Here is an 18,047-nt window from a genome sequence, read left to right on the forward strand (position 1 = left end):
TCCAGCAGCTTCAGGAAGAGGCTTTCGGTGGCTGCCTCGCCGCCTTTCGTTGCTTCCTCCCCGGGCTCGGGTGCTTTTTGATTCCGAAGAATAAACAAGCGGAAGGCTCGATCCCAGCTGTGGAGCATGCTCACAGCCTGCGAGATCTCCCATTATGAAGCAGGCTGGGCCCTTGTGGTGGTTATGCCAGTAGATGCCAGCCCCCCCTCCTCCTCCTCCTCCCCCCCCCAGAATTCCCCCCACCCCCGCATTGATTTGGGGTGGAATCGGCTCCGACGGCCACCCGGCATGACCCGTCCGCTCGCCTTCTGAGCCAGCTGACAGCAATTCTCTTCTCCGATCGTTTCCCCACCTCTCCCTCCCTCCCCCGCCTGCCCAAAACAGGTGTTGGCGGAGAGAGATCCCATCGCCCGATCCGCTGGAAGGAGCCTCACCTCCTCCAGCAGGAGGAAACCAGGCAGCCAATTCCTTCTTGCCTCCCCCCCCCCCCGCCCCCTTCCCCTGCAAAAAAGGAAAAGGAAGTGGAAAGAATGCCAGAGGAGGCTTGGCTGTTGCAAGCTACCCTGCAAAAAAGGTAAGTAAGGTGATGGAAAACCCCAGAGGTGGTTTTCCTGTTTATTCTGCCTGCCCTCCTGCTTGGGGGGCTGTGCCCTTGTCAAAGTGTTGGCACAGTTGCTGTGGTTTGTTTTCTGCTGGGGAAGGATGGGGGGGGGGGAGATTCCATTTTTGGTAGTGGAGAAGTGTGTGTGTGTGTGTGTGTGGAGGGGGTCACTTGGGAATGGGCTCCAGTCTCTGGGGGTGTCCTGCAGGAGGGGCTGTTCTGGGGTGGCCTGGAGAGAGAGAGAGAGAGAGAGAGAGAGAGAGAGAGAGAGAGAGAAGAAACAGCTATTCCCTGGAGTGGGCTGTGCAGCACAGCTGATAGGATCCAGCTTTTGCTCTCAGGGCCTGAAGTAACCTTTGCGGGTGTCAATCCATGGAGGTTAACCCTTTCATCGCCTCCTGCAGGTTTGAGCCTCTTCTGGAAGGCCTGTGTGGGGTGGAAGGGGGGAGGACGGACAGACGGACGGACAAGGTGCTCCGGGAAAGGGTGTGCAGGCCTTTTAACTCGCAGGAGGGCTAAAACCCCTTGGATACCATAGACCTCTTGCATCTGGATCTTTTCTTGCTTTTAAACTTAGCCTGGCTTCCAGATACCTTGGGAGTTGTGCCTGATGGAGTGGGGGGGGGGAAGTGGGAGAACGGGTAAAAATAACATTTGCCAACCTCTGCGATGATGCTTCTGATTCAAGGCGCCAGACACACATGGGCTTAGCCTCCTCGTCACAGGGTGGGTGCATTTAGAATTTTAATCTTCTTCCTCCCTCCCCTTAGTCAATTGATTGGAGAAGAGGCCTTTGTATATCTGGGTGGGTGGGTGAGTGGGTGGGGGGTATCCGGGTGGAGAGGAGGGGCAGTGAAACCTCTGGTCTGCTTCTTGGAGGGAGCTAAGGTTTAATTTCCACTGGATGGGAGGAGCTGAACGGAGCAGTGGCATTTCCCTCTAGTTTTGCATTCTCTCTCCCCCCCCCCTTTCTTTAAAGGCTGTGTGTGTTGCCGCAGAATATGGTTAGTTTGAAAGCATGGCATCATCTGCTCCTGATAGATGGCTCTGCACATCAGATGCCCAGCAAAGCATGCATTCTGTGCCTCAGCGAGCTTACCTGAATTATTTTTTCTTTATCAATTGCAGCTTTTCCACCTATGACAGATGACTGACATTTAAATGGCATTTAGGTTTTGGAGAACAGTACAATATTCTATCTCCTGGTTGTGAGGGTGGGGAGGAAGGTTGCGGGGTGGGTGGGTGGGTGTTAGGCAAATTCCAGCATCTTACTTTGCAGCAAAGGACCTCCAACTACTGCCTGGAAATCTTTTTGCTTAGCACCTTCATGGCTTGTCATACCTGCCTTGTCTATCTTTAGCCATCCGTGCTGAGGTTCTTCTGTTGGGGTCTGAGACGGTTGCGGTGCTCTGATTGTAGCAGACTTGACTGCAGAGGGTTGTTCTCTGTGTGGAGGGAAAAGAGGAAAAAATAAATAAATAAATAAAAGTCTTTAAGGGCTTCCTAGTATATAAATCTGGCCTGGGCCATTTTTGGGTGATAATTGGCCTCTTTTAATTGCATAATAATTATTTATGCATAACAAATACATTGCATAACAAATAGCAAGGCAGATGTAACTTTAGGGTTGAACTGCCATTTAGCGAATTAAGGAGATTCTCCTTAAATAGGAAATTCTGTGGGTCCCATCCCCACCCCCATCCACAAGGGTTTCACATTGGAAAGCTTCCTAGCGAATTGAAACACCTTATAGCAGGGGTCTCCAACCTTGGCAACTTTAAGCCTGGAGGACTTCAACTCCCAGAATTCCCTAGCCAGCAAAGCTAGTTGGGGAATTCTGGGAGTTGAAATCCTCCAGGCTTAAAATTGCCAAGATTGGCCTGCCTTATAGGACAGTGATGGCGAACCTTTTCAGCACCAAATCCCCAAAACGGAATGCATGTGCGTGCGTGCGTGTGTTTACCAGAGCAATGGAAACCCAAAGACCAGCTGGCTGGTGACCGCATGCCTGTTTTTTGGGCTAAAAAAAAGGCCTGAGAACAGCTGAAAAACTGCCTGAAACGGCCTGAAAACAGCCTAATAAAGCTCCTGAAAACAGCCAGGAAAACGGCCTGGGTTTTTTGCCTGTTTTTTGGGCTGTTTTGAGGCCGTTTTCCAGCGCTCTGGTGCCCACGAAGACCAGTTGGCAATGGCACACGTGCCCACAGAGCAGGCTCTGTGTGCCACCGGTTCGCCATCACAGTTATAGGAGGTCTTGTATTTCTTTAGATTCCAAAACATAAGCGTTTGTGTCTTCCTAACCTGGATCTTTCTTTCTTTCTTTTTTTTTTAAAAAAAGACATGTGATTGAGTTGGTCAGGTTCCAGCATTTTTTTGGTGTTTCTGGTAACAAGGAGCACTAGTAAAGTTCTTGGCACAAGAGCTAACTAAAGTTGAATGAGAAGAAAGGGGAGAAGGATTTGCAAGTATTGCTAAACTGAGCTTTGGAGAACCAGCCTTAGTGGACATGGCTGTCCTGCAGTTTCCTCTGCCTTTAGTAGTTCCAGTTATTTGAAAGATTTTAATTATATTTCAAAGTCTGGTTCCGTTGCTCACCTGCATAAACTGTACCTGTTGCCAATTCTGTTTCCTGAAACAACCTTTGGCTTGATGGAGCAAATTGTGGTTCAAGTTAAGCCCCATTTAGCTGATCAGTTTTGGATTAAGTTAAGAGCAGAGACTACTAATTCTTACAATTAGTTCAGGGAACGGAAAAATAAATGACTCAGGTTGACTCAGCCTTCCATCCTTTATAAGGTAGGTAAAATGAGGACCCAGATTGTTGGGGGCAATAAGTTGACTTTGTATATAAATATACAAATAGGATGAAGACTATTGCTAACATAGTGTAAGCCGCCCTGAGTCTTCAGAGAAGGGTGGTATATAAATGCAAATTAAAAAAAAATGGAGTTGTGTGTGCATTCTCGTTATGGCATTAGGAGTTTTGCAAGCTGTATTCAGCTGCTGGGCATTTCAAAAAATACCCTACGGTTTAATATCACTGTCATCCATTAGAATACTTAGCAAAAAGTAAAAAAGATTTAATATGTTTTTGTTGAAATGGACAACTGTTCATACAGTATAATTTTTCTCCTTGCCAAGGTGTCGAATGTTACCAGGAACATGCTGGTCCCTTGTAGTAACAGAATATGCTTTTACACAAATTATTGATGACGGATTTTATGCTGTTTACTTGAAAATGTGATATCCGGTTGGATGACAGCTCGTCTCTGGCTGAAATGTTTCAATGACCAAGATATCCAGCGATGGTTAGCAGTGTTTGTAGTTGCTGTATTGATGCCTTTAGAGATAAGAAATTGCTTGTTAACAGTTGGAAGAGAGGGATGTTCAACAGTGTGAAATTTTCACAGCCAGTCAGGGTGTCGTTGCTGATGCTCTAATGCTGCTTGGTGAATGATTTTAAGGGCAGTCATATTCATTGAATTCCAAGGCTGGGGTTTATAAACAAACCCCTTCTTTAGGGGAATATTTTAATTTTAAAATTCCCTTTATGGCAGAGTCTCTCAAACTTATAATTGCTGCTTCCCTCCTCCCTCCAAACAGGAAATGAATGTGTGTCAAACTCTTAAGGGAAAAAACAACAACATTGTCTAATTAGAGTTAGGCAACTATTAACTCCCCCCTTCTTCTTTTAAAACTTATAGGTTACTCTATGCAGCCAATAAAAACAATGATAAGAATTTTGGCTTCCTGCTTTCGATGGACAGTGTTGTCTGACAAATAACACATTGAAGGCATTTCTTATGGTAGGTTTCACACTGTTTTTGTTTCCAAACAATGTGCAATTTTCATTATGCTTTCATGATTTAGGTTTACTTCTAGAGCCAGTTTGTTTTGGTGGTTAAGGTTCCAGTCTAGAAACCAGGAGGCTGTGAGTTCTGGTGCCGCCTTAGCCCAGGAAAAATAATCAGTTCCACGTGAAGATAACTACAATTCTGAAATGTTGAATTATATGAGCCATGATTCATATGGCTGGTGAAGCCATTTAGGGCCTGGGAGGGAGAGTTAAGATCAAAGGGAAGCTCATGAGATAACAGGCAGTTCTTGACTTACAACCACCACTAAACCCAACATCTCTGTTGCTAAAGCAAGACCGTGGCTGAGTGATTTTTGTCTCCTTTTATGACCTACCTTGCCACAGTTGTTAAGTGAATCACTGCAGTTGTTAGTAACACCGTTGTTAAAGAGAACCTGGCTTCCGCATGACCCTGGGGCACTATAACCATCATAAATATGAGTTCAGTTGCTGCATTTTGATCGCATGAACATAGGGATGCCGCAACAAAGGTCATAAGTGTGAGAAATGGTCATAAGTCACTTTTTCCCCAGTGTTGTTGCAACTTCAAATGGTCACTAAATAAAGGGTTGTAAGTGGAGGACCATCTGTAATGTGGCCAGTTCTTTTGTTTCAACCCCAAATCCATCATCCTGTTGCAAGGAATGTGCTGCTGAACTAAGACCGGGAAATCCAGCTTCTGGTCTCCCTTCAGCCACTGAAGTTTTCCGGAGATCATTGGACTAATGTCTCCCTCCTGACCAAGAATCTTGGTGATCTACTGGTAAAAGTGCTAGACCAGAAGCAGAAAGATCCAGGTTCTGACCGCCCCCTCCCCCACCACAGCCACAAAAGATTGCTGGGGAACTTTGGGATCGTTCCCTCTTTCTCAATCCAGGGGCCAGTATGATGTCATACATCTGATTGTTAATCAGCTGTATTTCATGCATGGAAACTTGCATTTTGTATGGCAGATGCATCTCATAGATAAGCAGTTTGGTTTCGTGCCTGGAGTTTTGCATGGCGGAGGTAAACGTGGCAGTGTAGTTGCTTATATTTGCTAGTATTTCAGTGTGTCGTGCAACTGTTTAAAGATAGCTGGACCCTGGCAAGGAATCGCAGATGGCAGAATTAGCTCCAAGGGATTGGAGCTCCCTATTAGGCTCAGGGGCTAGGACGTTGAGCTTGCTGATCGAAAGGTCGGCAGCTCAGCGGTTTGAATCCCTAGTGCTGCTGTGTAACGGGGTGAGCTCCCGTTACTTGTCCCAGCTTCTGCCAACCTAGCAGTTTCGAAAGCACGTAAAAAATGCAAGTAGAAAAAATAGGGACCACCTTTGGTGGGAAGGTAACAGCGTTCTGTGCGCCTTTGGCGTTGAGTCATGCCGGCCACATGACCATGGAGACGTCTTCGGACAGCGCTGGCTCTTCGGCTTTGAAATGGAGATGAGCACCGCCCCCTAGAGTCGGCAACGACTAGCACGTATGTGCGAGGGGAACCTTTACCTTTACCTTTATTATCATGTAACAATCAGAAGGTTCCTATTAAGGATGATTGCTACTGTGTTTCCCTGAAAATAAGACCCTGTCTTATATTTTTTTGAACCCCGAGATAAGCGCTCGGCCTTATTTTCGGGGAGGTCTTATTATTTTGGGGCGTGTGGAGCAAGACGGGGCTCCTCCTGCCATCTTACCTGATTTCCAGCTCTGTCTCCCTAACCCTAAGCAGAGGAAATGGCGGGGACCGGCTGCACATGTGTTTAAATATTTTTGGGGAGTGGCTTATTTTAGCGCATGCGCTCAAAAGCCCAATTGGGCTTATTATCAGGTGATGTCTTATTTTCCGGGAAACATGGTAAGTAGCCGTGCACTGAATATCCACGGGCTTTATTGGGTGGCTTCACATAATGAATTAAAGCACAGATAGATAAGCAGTCCATACTTTGACAAGCCATAGTTGACTCGTATATAAACTATAATTCATGGCTGTAATTCAGGGGTGTCAAACTCACCGCTGGGTGCTTAGATCTGGCCTGTGGGGGCTGCCCTGGAAACAGTGAAGGACCGGCCCGCGGTGCCTCTGCCAGTGAAAACGGAGCTCGGCTGCAGCTCTCCCACACTCCATTTTTGCTGGCAGAGGGTTGCAGGAGGCCATTGCAGCCTAAAACAGATCTACAAGGACCAAAAGCGGCACTCCCAAGCTCCATTTTCGCTGACACAGGGTTGCAGGAGGCCGTTGCAGCCAAAAACGGAGCTCGGGAGCCCATTGTCACTGGCAGGGTGCTTGGGCTGCCATAGGCGCCCCTGACACGAGTGACGTCGAGCTGCCCACGCCCTCCCTGCCCACGCCCCCTCTGCTCCCCCAAAGTCAGACACAACCCTGATGCAGCCCTCCATGAAATCGAGTTTGACATCCCTGCTATAATTCATGCTAGGCCAGGTTGAAACAAGCCACCCTGTAGTTTAGGACAATAGGTGAAACAAGGAACGGGACCTTTAATGCTGTTCTCTGTTCACCAAGTGTTGTCAAACAACGGGAGTCTGGGCTTCAGTTGGAGGTGGATTGGGCCCCCGGCTGGGATTTCTTTTTATTGTTGTTATATTTCACAGAATTACAGCGATTTTGCTCGCTGCTCTTTGGGCCTCCATTCTGTTCCCTGAAGCATTAGGAAAATGTGAACTTGAACATGGTTGCACAATATTGCAGGCTGCACTTTTGTGTGTCTTGGAGTTCGATGGTAATAAACTTTTGGCAACGACTGGGTTGGGTCAGGAAGATTTGCTGGCCTGTTGTGTCCCAAAACACGATGAGCTTCAAGAGGAAACCTCAATTCCCAAGCATCTCGGTTCCTTGCCAGGAGAGACTGTGCGATGTTCAAATTGCTTAGGTCTGGAGAAGTTCTCATTTTTCCATGAGCTTGCCCCAAATATTTTGGATCCCCTTTTGAGTTAAAAAGCATACAGGTGTAGTCCTTGACTTACAACCACAATTGGGACCAGACTTTCTGTGGCTAAGTGAGGAGTTTGTTAAGTCATGACATTTTTTTTTTGCCGTGGTTATTGTTAAATGAGTTTGGCTTTTGTCGTTGACTTGTTGGAAGCTTACTGGGGAGGTCCTTAAATACATGGCATTTGCCAAGAACCCAAATTTTGATTATGTGAACCGTGGGAATGCTGCAATGGTTGTAAGTGGGTGTTGTGGTCCGTCAGCAGCCTATGGAGCTGGCAATGGAGTCGGACAGTGATGAGGCTGAGGTGAGGCCAGGGCCATCGGGAAGTGAGGTGCGGACTCCAGAGCCTCCAGAGACTGATAGTAGTGAGGCAGAGGAACAGGAGGAGCCTGTTCCTAATGCACGCATGAGAAGAGCTGCCAGAGGCAAGAGTAACTAAAGCAGAGAGGACAACTCGGGAGTAAGGCCAAGAGATGATTGGCCCCTCCCATAAGGCTTAAAACAGACCAGCATCGGCGTTTCAGCTTTGTAGAAAACAACGTTGTAGCTGTGTCTTCTGCTCCGTCTTCTGCTTCGTCTACATCTTTGTTTTTGTGGCTTCTGGACGTTTGCCAGGAAGAACCTTTAGCAGTTTGCCTAATTGGACTAAGGTTTGTTAGATAACTGAGGAATTTGTGTTGGGAGGCATTTGTTTTACTTTGAGTTGAACGACGCTGGGAATGAAGTAATTCCCAGCTGTTCGAATAAAGTTTGTTTTTCCACGGACTAAGTTTATTACTACTTACTTGGGCCTCGGTCACAACAGTGGGAGGACCAGTCGTAAGTCCCTTTTTTCTGTGCCGCTGTAACTTCAAATGGTTGCCGAATGACTGGTTGTAAGTTGAGGATTATCGAAAGTCACTCTTCAAGACTATTTCTTCCAGTTCAGGTTCTTCCAGTGGATCATCCCGTTTAAAGAAGTGCTGCCACGGTGGCACAGTGGTTAGAGTGCAGTACTGCAGGCTACTTCTGCTGACTGCCAGCTGCCTGTAATTTGGCATTTCAAATCTCACCAGGCTCAAGATTGTCTCAGCCTTCCATCCTTCCGAGGTCGGTAAAATGAGGACCCAAATTGTTGGGGGCAATAGGCTGACTCTGTAAACCACTTAGAGAGGGCTATAAAACAATGTAAAATGGTATATAAGTCTTAAATGTTATTGCTATTGCTGAAGCCAACATAGTTTCTTAATACTGTTGAAGAAAAGATGGATATGATAAACAGGTACATCTTGGGTTAGAGGAGGAAGTAAAAGGCAGATTTTGTCTCATTTGGGCTCAATATGTGGAAGAAAACCGTTTCTCTTAGTTTGTATTGGCATGCATTTTTATTGCCATCTGCATGTATACAAAGTTTGTATCGACATTTGTGTGTGTGCAAAGGAGACTTGGCTTTGCCATCAAGCTTTTGTGCCGTGCCTGCTATCCTACATTATCCTTGTTTTTAGAGCATGGGAATTTTGTTTTCAAGCAAAAATATTCATCTTTCCTTTTGTTTCCTTAAAAGAAAAAAAAAACCCCACACCATTTTCATTTGGTTACGTGCCGTCGAGTCATTTTTGACTTCTAGTGACCTTATAAATAGATATTCTTCATAACTAGGCCAGTTGCTCCATCATAAATATGAGAGCTGGCGTCTTTAGTGGCATGATGCCATTTTGGTGTAGTGGTTAAGATGCCGGCTTAGAAAGCAGGAGGCCGTGTGAGTTCTAGTCCCTTCTCAGACGTGAAAACTGGCTGGGTGACTTTTGGCCAGCGCCTCTGTCTCATAGGAGGAGGAAGAAGCGTTACGCGTGTTTGCCATCTCGAGTTACTAATAAAGTAATAAAGGTGAGATAAAAATGTAATCATAAATAAATAAATGATCTGCACAGGTTCCTGAAGGGGAAGAGAAAGTCACAAAATCGTCGCAGTGTGGACATACCTGGCCTTCAGGTTGGACGGTTGCCCATTTCTGTCTTTACCCAAAACTGAAAAGAGAAGGGAATTGTAGATCCAACCTAGAACTAAGGAGACATTTTCTGATGGTGAGAACAATCAGTCAGTGGAACAGCTTGCCTCCAGAAGTTGTGGGTGCTCCATAACTGGAGGTTTTGGATGAAAATACATAGTTGGATACAGGAAGTCACAGGTTTCCAGACAGAATACACATCAGAGCTGTTTCTTCTAGGAATGATGAAAACAAAATATGAAAAAACAACAATATATATTATTTTACATATGACAACAGTGGCAAGATTGGCATTTGCGCAATGTTGTAGAAGGTCAAATACACCCTCTGAAGAGTTAATAATTATAAAAATATTGGATTGCGCCGAGATGGACAAAATGACACTTGAACTAAAAGGACGGATGGATTCGGATTTTTATGTAATATGGGAGAAATGGTATAATTGGGTCAAAAATCGGAAAAAGGAAAATAACGGATAGTAGAATTAGTAAGAATTAGATAATTCTAATTAGAATTAGTAATATAATTTAGTAAAATTATATAGAGTATAGGAGAACTCTAATGGGATGCTATGTAGATGGTCATAGTCATGCACAAAAGTTGAATGAAAATTGTTTAATTGTAAAAACTCAATAAAAAAAAAATAGAAGCCCTGCAAACTCCTTTCCAACCTTGTTATTCGATATTCTATGTCAGTGATGGCAAACCTGTTCAGCACCGAGTGCCAAAAAGGTTGCATGGAAACATTATGCGCGTTTGTCAGGGCCATGCTCTGGAAAAGCTGAACTTCTGGGTTCTAGTGAGCATGCACGCCCGACTATTAGCTCGCTGGCGTGCCTGCACACACCGGTTTTTGGCACTGCCATGCACGCAAAGGAATCACGCTCTGGAGAAGCCAAACTTCTGGATTGTGGCACATATGCGCAGTTGACAATCAGCTGGCCGGCGCACATGCGCACACCGGTTTTCAGCACTGCTGTGCACATGAAGGACAGCTGATCGTTGCACGCACATGCACACCAGCAACCCGGAAGACAAACAGGCAAGGCCAAGCGTGTCGGGCGACATGGTTTCACATGCCACTTTGGGCACATGTGCCGTAGGTTCGCCATCGCAGTTCTATGTTATGCTCATTGGGTTCAAGATGAGATGATAGATCCACTGGAGAAGTCTAAATTTCTGGTAAAACTGATGCATGTCCTTCAAAGAAACAAATATATGGAGAAGCAGAACCTTATTTGACCTTCAGTTCTTGATTGCATTCCCTGATGCGAGACGTGTATTTATTTTTGTTTCCCATTTTTAAATTTCTAAGGCTCAATTGAGAATGTCAGCTTTCCAGGGTGGAGGATAAGAGGAAGTGACCACTTGAGCAATTAAGACAAACACACAAAAAAATGTGAGGAATGTTGCTTTAATTCAAGTGTGTCCCAGGAAACCCACTTCTTTAAGGAACACTGAAAAAAAAAAAAGAGCAAAATTCCCAGTGCTTTTCGTTTGCTTGGAATGCAGCTTGCTAACAAAAGCAAACATGTCATGACAGATTTGGAAGAAAGTAGTAACTGTGATTTTATTTTATTTTTTTGGCTTCGTTAGTACATCTTGATCCTTTACTGCCATGTTATGTAATGGAAGAATGACGAGAGGGAAAATATGCTGATTTCTAAGCTTGGATCTTGTTCTTGGTTGCTAAAGGTCTCAAGCAATGTTTCTGGACCTCTTTAACTTTTAAGATGTGTGGGCGAGCATGCTCAGGAATTCTGGGAGTTGGAATTAACACTTCTTCGTAGTTGTAGTAGAGGTTGAGAAACTCTGGCCTAGAGAGCCAGTTGCTATCTACAGTACTGTTACTTCAGTAACAGAGTTGGTAATGCTTGGAATTAACAACCTGACTCTGTGGTCTCTTCCCAAAATCCCCAAAGCTTCAACCAAAAACTGTCTACCATTGACCTCACCCCATTCCTAAGAGGTCTGTAAGGGGCGTGCATAAGAGCACAAGTGTGCCTACCGTTCCTGTCCTATTGTTTCCTTTCGTTATATCCAATTAATATAGTTATTACATACTCATACTTATATATATATGCTGATATATTACATGCTTATGCTTATATATACTGTGTGACTAAATAAATAAATAAAATAAAATAAATAAAGTATCCGTGCCTCAGTGTTTATATTAGTTTTTGAAAAAATAATTAAGTTTTGTCTGCTCCAAATGTTATGGATTAGCTAATTACATAGCATTGAACTCCTGATAGAAAAGAAGTGATGCTTCCTATCCCTCAAAAACTACTTTTAGGAATTAGAAGAACTTTCTAAGTTGGCTTTGGATGTTGAATGTTGATAGTGAAGGAGGAATATAACATGATTCATATGTATTACTCTATGGCACGGTTTGCTTATTTGTAGTTTATTTAACAAATGACACTTGGCTAGGTTCATATCTCATACTAAGTTAAACAACAGTAGCTGAGTTCACACAAACCTGCTGAACTGAAAGAAAACCAACCCCTTTGTAACTTAATGTGAAGTGTAAACCTAGCTCTAGTGGAACGTTGTAACTATTTTTGTGTGTTTATGATTTTAAATGTGATGATCATCTTCACTGTCCAGCCCATAGTCATTTGGATTGAAATAGAAATTGAATGATTGAATAAATGAATAAATATCAAAAATGTTTCCTATTGTTTGTACTTACCAACTGAGACACGGTCATCAAACTTTCCCAGATGTGCTAGAAAATATGTGACTAGAGCTTATTCTTCCGCTTTATCTTGAATTTGTTAGAAAAGGAAAAGATTATTATTAGACCGTTGCTCTCCCTAAAAGATAGGGATGAACAAATATTGTCACTGTCATTTCCATTCGCTCATTTCTCAGTTGGAAATGTTTCCTCTATTTGGTCAGCTACTTGCAAATTATTAGGTCAAAATTTTGTATGTATATTGTGTATGCAGTTTTACCTAATACATTTATAAACAGTTTAGCATAGGTACTGCAAGTGTGTTTTAATGCATTACAATCCGGGGTGAAATCCAAAATTTTTCCCTACTGGTTCCATGGGCGTGGCTTGATGGGCGTGGCAGGGGAAGGATATTGCAAAATCTCCATTCCCTCCCCTCCCCTCCTGAGGGAAGGATATTGCAAATCCCCATTCCCACCCAACTCTGGGGCTAGCCAGAGGTGGTATTTGCTGGTTCTCTGAACGACTCAAAATTTCTGCTACTGGTTCTCCAGAACCCGTTAGAACCTGCTGGATTTCACCCCTGATTACAATATCAGTACTCTTGGCAACTTCTGTGGTTTTTTGCTTGTAACTGCAAGACATAATCAGATAATTGTGGTTGAATTATTAGTGTTGTTTTGGTGAGATCAAGGATTACCAGACTACCTTGCTGCTGAGTAAATGCCTTTTGTGCATTGGACTGTAAGTTTGTGAGTTTGTGCGGTGTAGCAATTAAGATGTTGGACTTAGGAGTTTAACGATCCAGATTCTACTTCATCCTTCAGCCATCAAGTCATAGAAACAAAAATAGCCATTTTTTCTAGTCTAAGGGTGATGTTAGGCATCTGAGTTTGCTAGGTTAGGGGAAAACTGGGGGCTCAGAGCAGCAGAAGTAATACCTGTAATGGAATTGCATGGTATACATAAAAAAGCCACCAGGCCTTATTTCCAGCAAGACAATGCTGGCACCAATACTGGTGTTGGTGCCTAACCATCAAAAGTTGAGTAATTGTTTTTGGCTGAATTGCAGGTTACTAAATCCTTAGCTGTAAATTACCCAGGTAGTTAATTAGGTGAACAGGAGCATTTTCCTTGCAAAATTATAATCTTGATTGATGTACTGTACTGTGTAGCTCTGTTAAGGAAATCTTCTCAACGGTCTGGTCCATAGTTTTCATAAAATGATGCTAGCGTTCATGAAGATGTTGAAGAGACGGAAGATAGATAGATAGATGAATGATAGATAGATAGATAATGTTGGTGCATATGTATGCAATGTATTTGTGCTTATGTGTGTTTTATGTGCTTGCTTTTATTTGTACAACATAAAGGTTTCTTAGGTGGCCTGCAAAGACTTTTGAAGCAGGTCCCCAGGGTGCTCCCCCCCCCCAAATTGAGAACACTCTAGAACAGGGGTGTCAAACTCAAGGCCCATGGATGCTTAGATCTGACCCACGGGACCGGCCTGGAAACAGTGAAGGACCGGCCCGCAGTGCCTCTGCCAGCGAAAAGGGAATTCAAAAGGGCTGCATGCAGCCTGTCATGTACCCCTCCCCCTCTGACGACCGGGTCTAGGAAGTTCGTATCAAACGTGGCCACGAAGCCTCTGCAGCTTGTCAAATTTCTTTGAGGTTTATCAGGGCAGGCAGGAGTCCAAGTTGTGACTTCAGAGATAGAGTCCGATAGCAGCAAACTAGATGAGACTTGGCTTGACTCAAGGTTGGAATGCCACAAGCAGGTCCTTTATATAGGCTGTGGGGTGTGGCTCCATCACTCAGCATTTATCCAGGCCTGCCCCTCCCTTCCTTCTGCTGGCGTCACCTCTCAGATCTCCGGAAGCGAGGATCCTCCCACGCTGAATTCTCTTCAGCTGGATCTGCTGTCGGTAATTCCAGCACGTGGCTGGCTTCCTGCTCACATACTGTAGGAGTGAGGTTTATCGGGTTTGTTTGTTCATTCCTGGAATCCTCTCCAGGCATGGGGCCAGGGCCGGGGGCTGGAGGCATGACAGGCCGTTCATCTTCATTTTCAGACTCGGAGTCTGATAACAGGCCCGGGTGGAGATGGGAGGGGCCCGGCTGAGGAGAGGAGGGAGGACGGGGCACAACACTGCCCTCCTGAGCTCCATTTTCGCTGACAGAGGGTTGCAGGAGGCAGCCACAGCCGAAAATGAAGCTCAGGAGCTCATTTTTGCTGGCAGAGTGTTCGGGCCACCACAGGTACCCCCAACACGAGTGATGTCAAGCTGGCCATGCCCACCATGACCACATCCACCTTGGTCCCCTTAGGTCAAACCCAACCCTGATACAGCCATCAATGAAATCAAGTTTGACACCCCTGCTCTAGAGTAGGGGTCTCCAACCTTGGTCCCTTTAAGACTTGTGGACTTCAACTCCCAGAGTCCGTCAGCCAGCAAAGCTGGCTGAGGAACTCTGGGAGTTGAAGTCCACAAGTCTTAAAGGGACCAAGGTTGGAGACCCCTGCTCTAGACAACCCCACCATTTTGGACTCTTTCCCACCAGATAGGTTTTAACTCATGGGATTCTTAGCAATGCCTAGGTAAGCTGGAAAATATTGGAAACTGATTCTGGAAAAGTGTAGTGAGACTGGGGAATGCTATATTATAAATTCTTGTCATGATATGGGAACTTTTATCAATCAGTTACTGTAGTTCTAAAATAATATTGGCGGTGATAAAGATTTTCTTCATGTAACGTTTGGAAGGCTATGCTTCAGATGTTTAAACCTGCCTGTTATTTTTATCAATAATTCAAGCAGTGAATATGCCTAACACTTGTTCCTCCTCCTGTTTTCCTCACAACAACAATCCTGTGAAGTGAATTGAGTTGAGAGAGAGGGTCTGGTCTAAAGTTATTTAGCCGGCTTCTATGCTTAAGGTTATAAGGGACGTGGTGGCTAAGGGGCTAGGACATTGAGCTTGTCGATCAAACAGTCGGCAGCTCAGCAGTTCTAATCCCTAGTGCTGCTGTGTAACGGGGTGAGCTCCCGCTACTTGTCCCAGCTTCTGCCAACCTAGCAGTTTCGAAAGCACGTAAAACTGCAAGTAGAAAAAATAGGGACCACCTTTGGTGGGAAAGTAATAGCGTTCCGTGCGCCTTTGCCGTTGAGTCATGCCGGCCACATGACCACGGAGACGTCTTCGGACAGCGCTGGCTCTTCAGCTTTGAAACGGAGATGAGCACCACCCCCTAGAGTCGGCAATGACTAGCATGTATGTGCGAAGGGAACCTTTACTTTACCTTATGCTTAAGGTGGAGCTAGACCTCACTTGTATCCTAGTTTTCAACTGTGGTGCCTTCACCAGTAGACCCAACTGGCTCTACCTGGGCTTGGGTTTGTTTTTATTAGGTCTTCTGCAATGATCAGATTTACATTAATAAAATCCATTTAGGTTAATGGAAGTGAGTTGGCTTTGATCAATTGTTATTTTGGTGGTGGAACGTCTAAATGGTGATCTCTATGCCCAAGTTAATAGGAAGCAGAACAAATCCCACATATTATTATTGTGTTTTTTTTTAAAATTGCTTTGTAGCAGCTATCAATTGATCACAAACATTGAGTTTTCCTCCTTGGGCAAGGAAAATGAGAGGCTGGCCTTTCTTAACATGATAATCGGAATGTGATTCTGAAAGTTTGAAAACTAATCCTTACTAATTGAGTTTCTTTAATTACACTGTAAATGTCTAGCATTTTTAATCTGGTGCCAATTGAAAGAGCTTTGAATTGCCCGGATGGATAAGGAGATTTAAAATAAATCATGATTTCTTATTACACTTTAAACAGAAAAAGGAGAGCAACAGTTCACCTTGGTGATGCACAGAATTCCTCTTTCATCTTGGCAGTGTGAAATAGATTAGGCTAAGACTGTGATGGCGAACCTATGGCACATGTGCCCGAGGTGGCACGCAGAGCCATCTTTCTGGGCACGCAAGCTGTCACCCAACTCACTTGCAGCTGCGCATGCACCCCAGCTGGTGTTTGGGCCTCTGGTGGGCATGCGTGCAATTCAGGGGGCCCAGTTGGTCTTCGGAGCTCTCCTGTGCATGCACGTGCATTTGTGCATGTGCACGAGAGTACTTGTACGCAGCACATGCATGCACAGATGCCGGTTGTGCACATTCACTGCGTGCACAAAAACCACGCGCATGCACAGATGGTGCGATTGAGCATGCAGTGCATGGGGGGAGCCGCGTGAAACCTGCACGCATGCGCAGATGGTGCATTTACACGCAAGGGGAAGCTGCGCAAAAGGTGCGCAGATAGTGCTGTTTCACGTGCAGCGCATGGGGAGGAGCCACACGTTAGCGCAGATAGCACCCATGCACGTGAAGCTTGTGAAGCTCGCAAAGCGTGTACCTGATTGGCGCTTGGTGAGTAAAAGGTTCACCACCACTGAGTTAAGAGATAGTGATTAGCTCCGTTTCATCCAATATGTTGTGTTTGCGCCCCCCGAGCAGGGCCTCCTGCCAGAAAGTGACTTGGAAAATGAGGGGGAAGGGCCATCAGGACTTACCTCTCGAGCACCGGCTTCTCTGGCTCAGCTCCAGGAGCCAGAGGCAGGCCAGGTGGCCAGAGTCCCTTGACTCTTCCCCCCCAGGCCATGCCTCCAGACCCAGCTGATGGCAATCAGGCCTGGCTGGACCCTAGGTTTCATAGGCAGGAGAGGCGGGAACAACAGAAGCAGGGGTGGGGCAGGCCTAGGAAGTGCTGAGTCATGGAGCCACACCCCACAGGATATAAAAGCAGCAAGGGCTGCTGTGCCTCTTCGTAGCAGGCAAATCAACTGATTAACTAAGAGCTGAAGTACTGTTTGTTCCTGGGTGACTCATCGGCATCAAGGGAGATAACAGAGTCACTTGGCAGACGCTCGCTAGTTTGCTGCCAGAGCTGATAGTGCCGGCTAATTAAGCCATCGCTCGGATGGAGGCGAGGGAGGACAGAACACAATAAGCCTTGTAGACCAGTCCTTCACCTCTTTCTGCCATTGCTTTATTGCTGGGCTACGTTGGTTAGTCAAGAAAATTCGGCTGAAATGTGAAGGGAAGTCTTCTTGGTTCATCCAGTTTTAACAGACTCCGCAGTTAGAAAAGTCTCAAAGCCACACAAATATTTCGGACATTGGGCATAATTTTAGAACACATTTCTTTTTTGCAGACATTAGTGTAGATCGGATAAAGACCAGTGGTGGGTTGCCCCCGGTTCGGACCGATTCTATAGAACCGGTAGTAAAACCGGCAGGAGGCTCCGCCCACTGACCCAAACATCATCAAAACCCTTCTGCACATGCGCAGAAGCTTCTGCGCATGATGCGAACCGGTAGTAAAGGTAAGTAAAACCCACCCCTGGTAAAGACCTCCACCACAATGTTTATAATACTGTTCTCTTTTTTCAGAATCCAAGATCTAGAATTCTTCTTCCTGCTCCTCATCTTCATACATTTGTACTTAGCGATACCCTGCCGTTTAGTAATACAGCTAAGTGAAAATTAGGCAGGCTGTGAGTCATTATAGTGTGCATAGTTGAATGTGAACTGGGTTTATGCACTACTGAACCATGCTGTGCTTAGCTGGATCTTGGGTTTGTGTAATACACACACCTCTATTTTGCTTTGTAAACTTAGTTTTTGTTGTGGCTTGGTACGTATGAACCAAACCAACTGTGAATCGCTATGTTTGTTTAATGAATATGTGGGTTTGATTACATCAAGTTTGGTTGTTCTCGAGATTCCCTTGTTTGCTTTGAGGTTTTTTTCTCCTCCTAAACTTTGGAGAGATTTTTTTTTGGGGGGGGGGTAGGGGGGGATAAGATCATATTTTAGCATATTAAACCATATCCAAGCCCTGGAGCTCTTTAAGCCGCTTAAGCCAACCTTAAATCCATAGATCAGTTAAACAGCTTGTCACAAATATAAAAGCTTAGAGTTTTCTAAG

At 45.1% G+C, this 18,047-nt stretch overlaps 1 protein-coding gene across 2 annotated transcripts in view; it reads left to right on the top strand.

Moving 5' to 3' along the window:
* The window catches only part of HIVEP3 (HIVEP zinc finger 3), a 258,006-nt gene that overhangs the window by 2,903 nt on the left and 237,056 nt on the right, over positions 1 to 18,047 (top strand). The window contains exon 2 of one of the 2 annotated variants that reach the window (XM_058195714.1): positions 4,306 to 4,407. The exons of the other annotated variant lie outside the window; for it this stretch is intronic. The gene's annotated coding sequence lies outside the window, so the exon portion shown is untranslated. The remainder of the gene's footprint in view (positions 1 to 4,305; positions 4,408 to 18,047) is intronic. 2 annotated transcript variants of the gene reach the window in all.

This window comes from Ahaetulla prasina, chromosome 10 (genome assembly GCF_028640845.1).
Source record: "Ahaetulla prasina isolate Xishuangbanna chromosome 10, ASM2864084v1, whole genome shotgun sequence".
Classification (NCBI taxonomy): domain Eukaryota; kingdom Metazoa; phylum Chordata; class Lepidosauria; order Squamata; family Colubridae; genus Ahaetulla; species Ahaetulla prasina.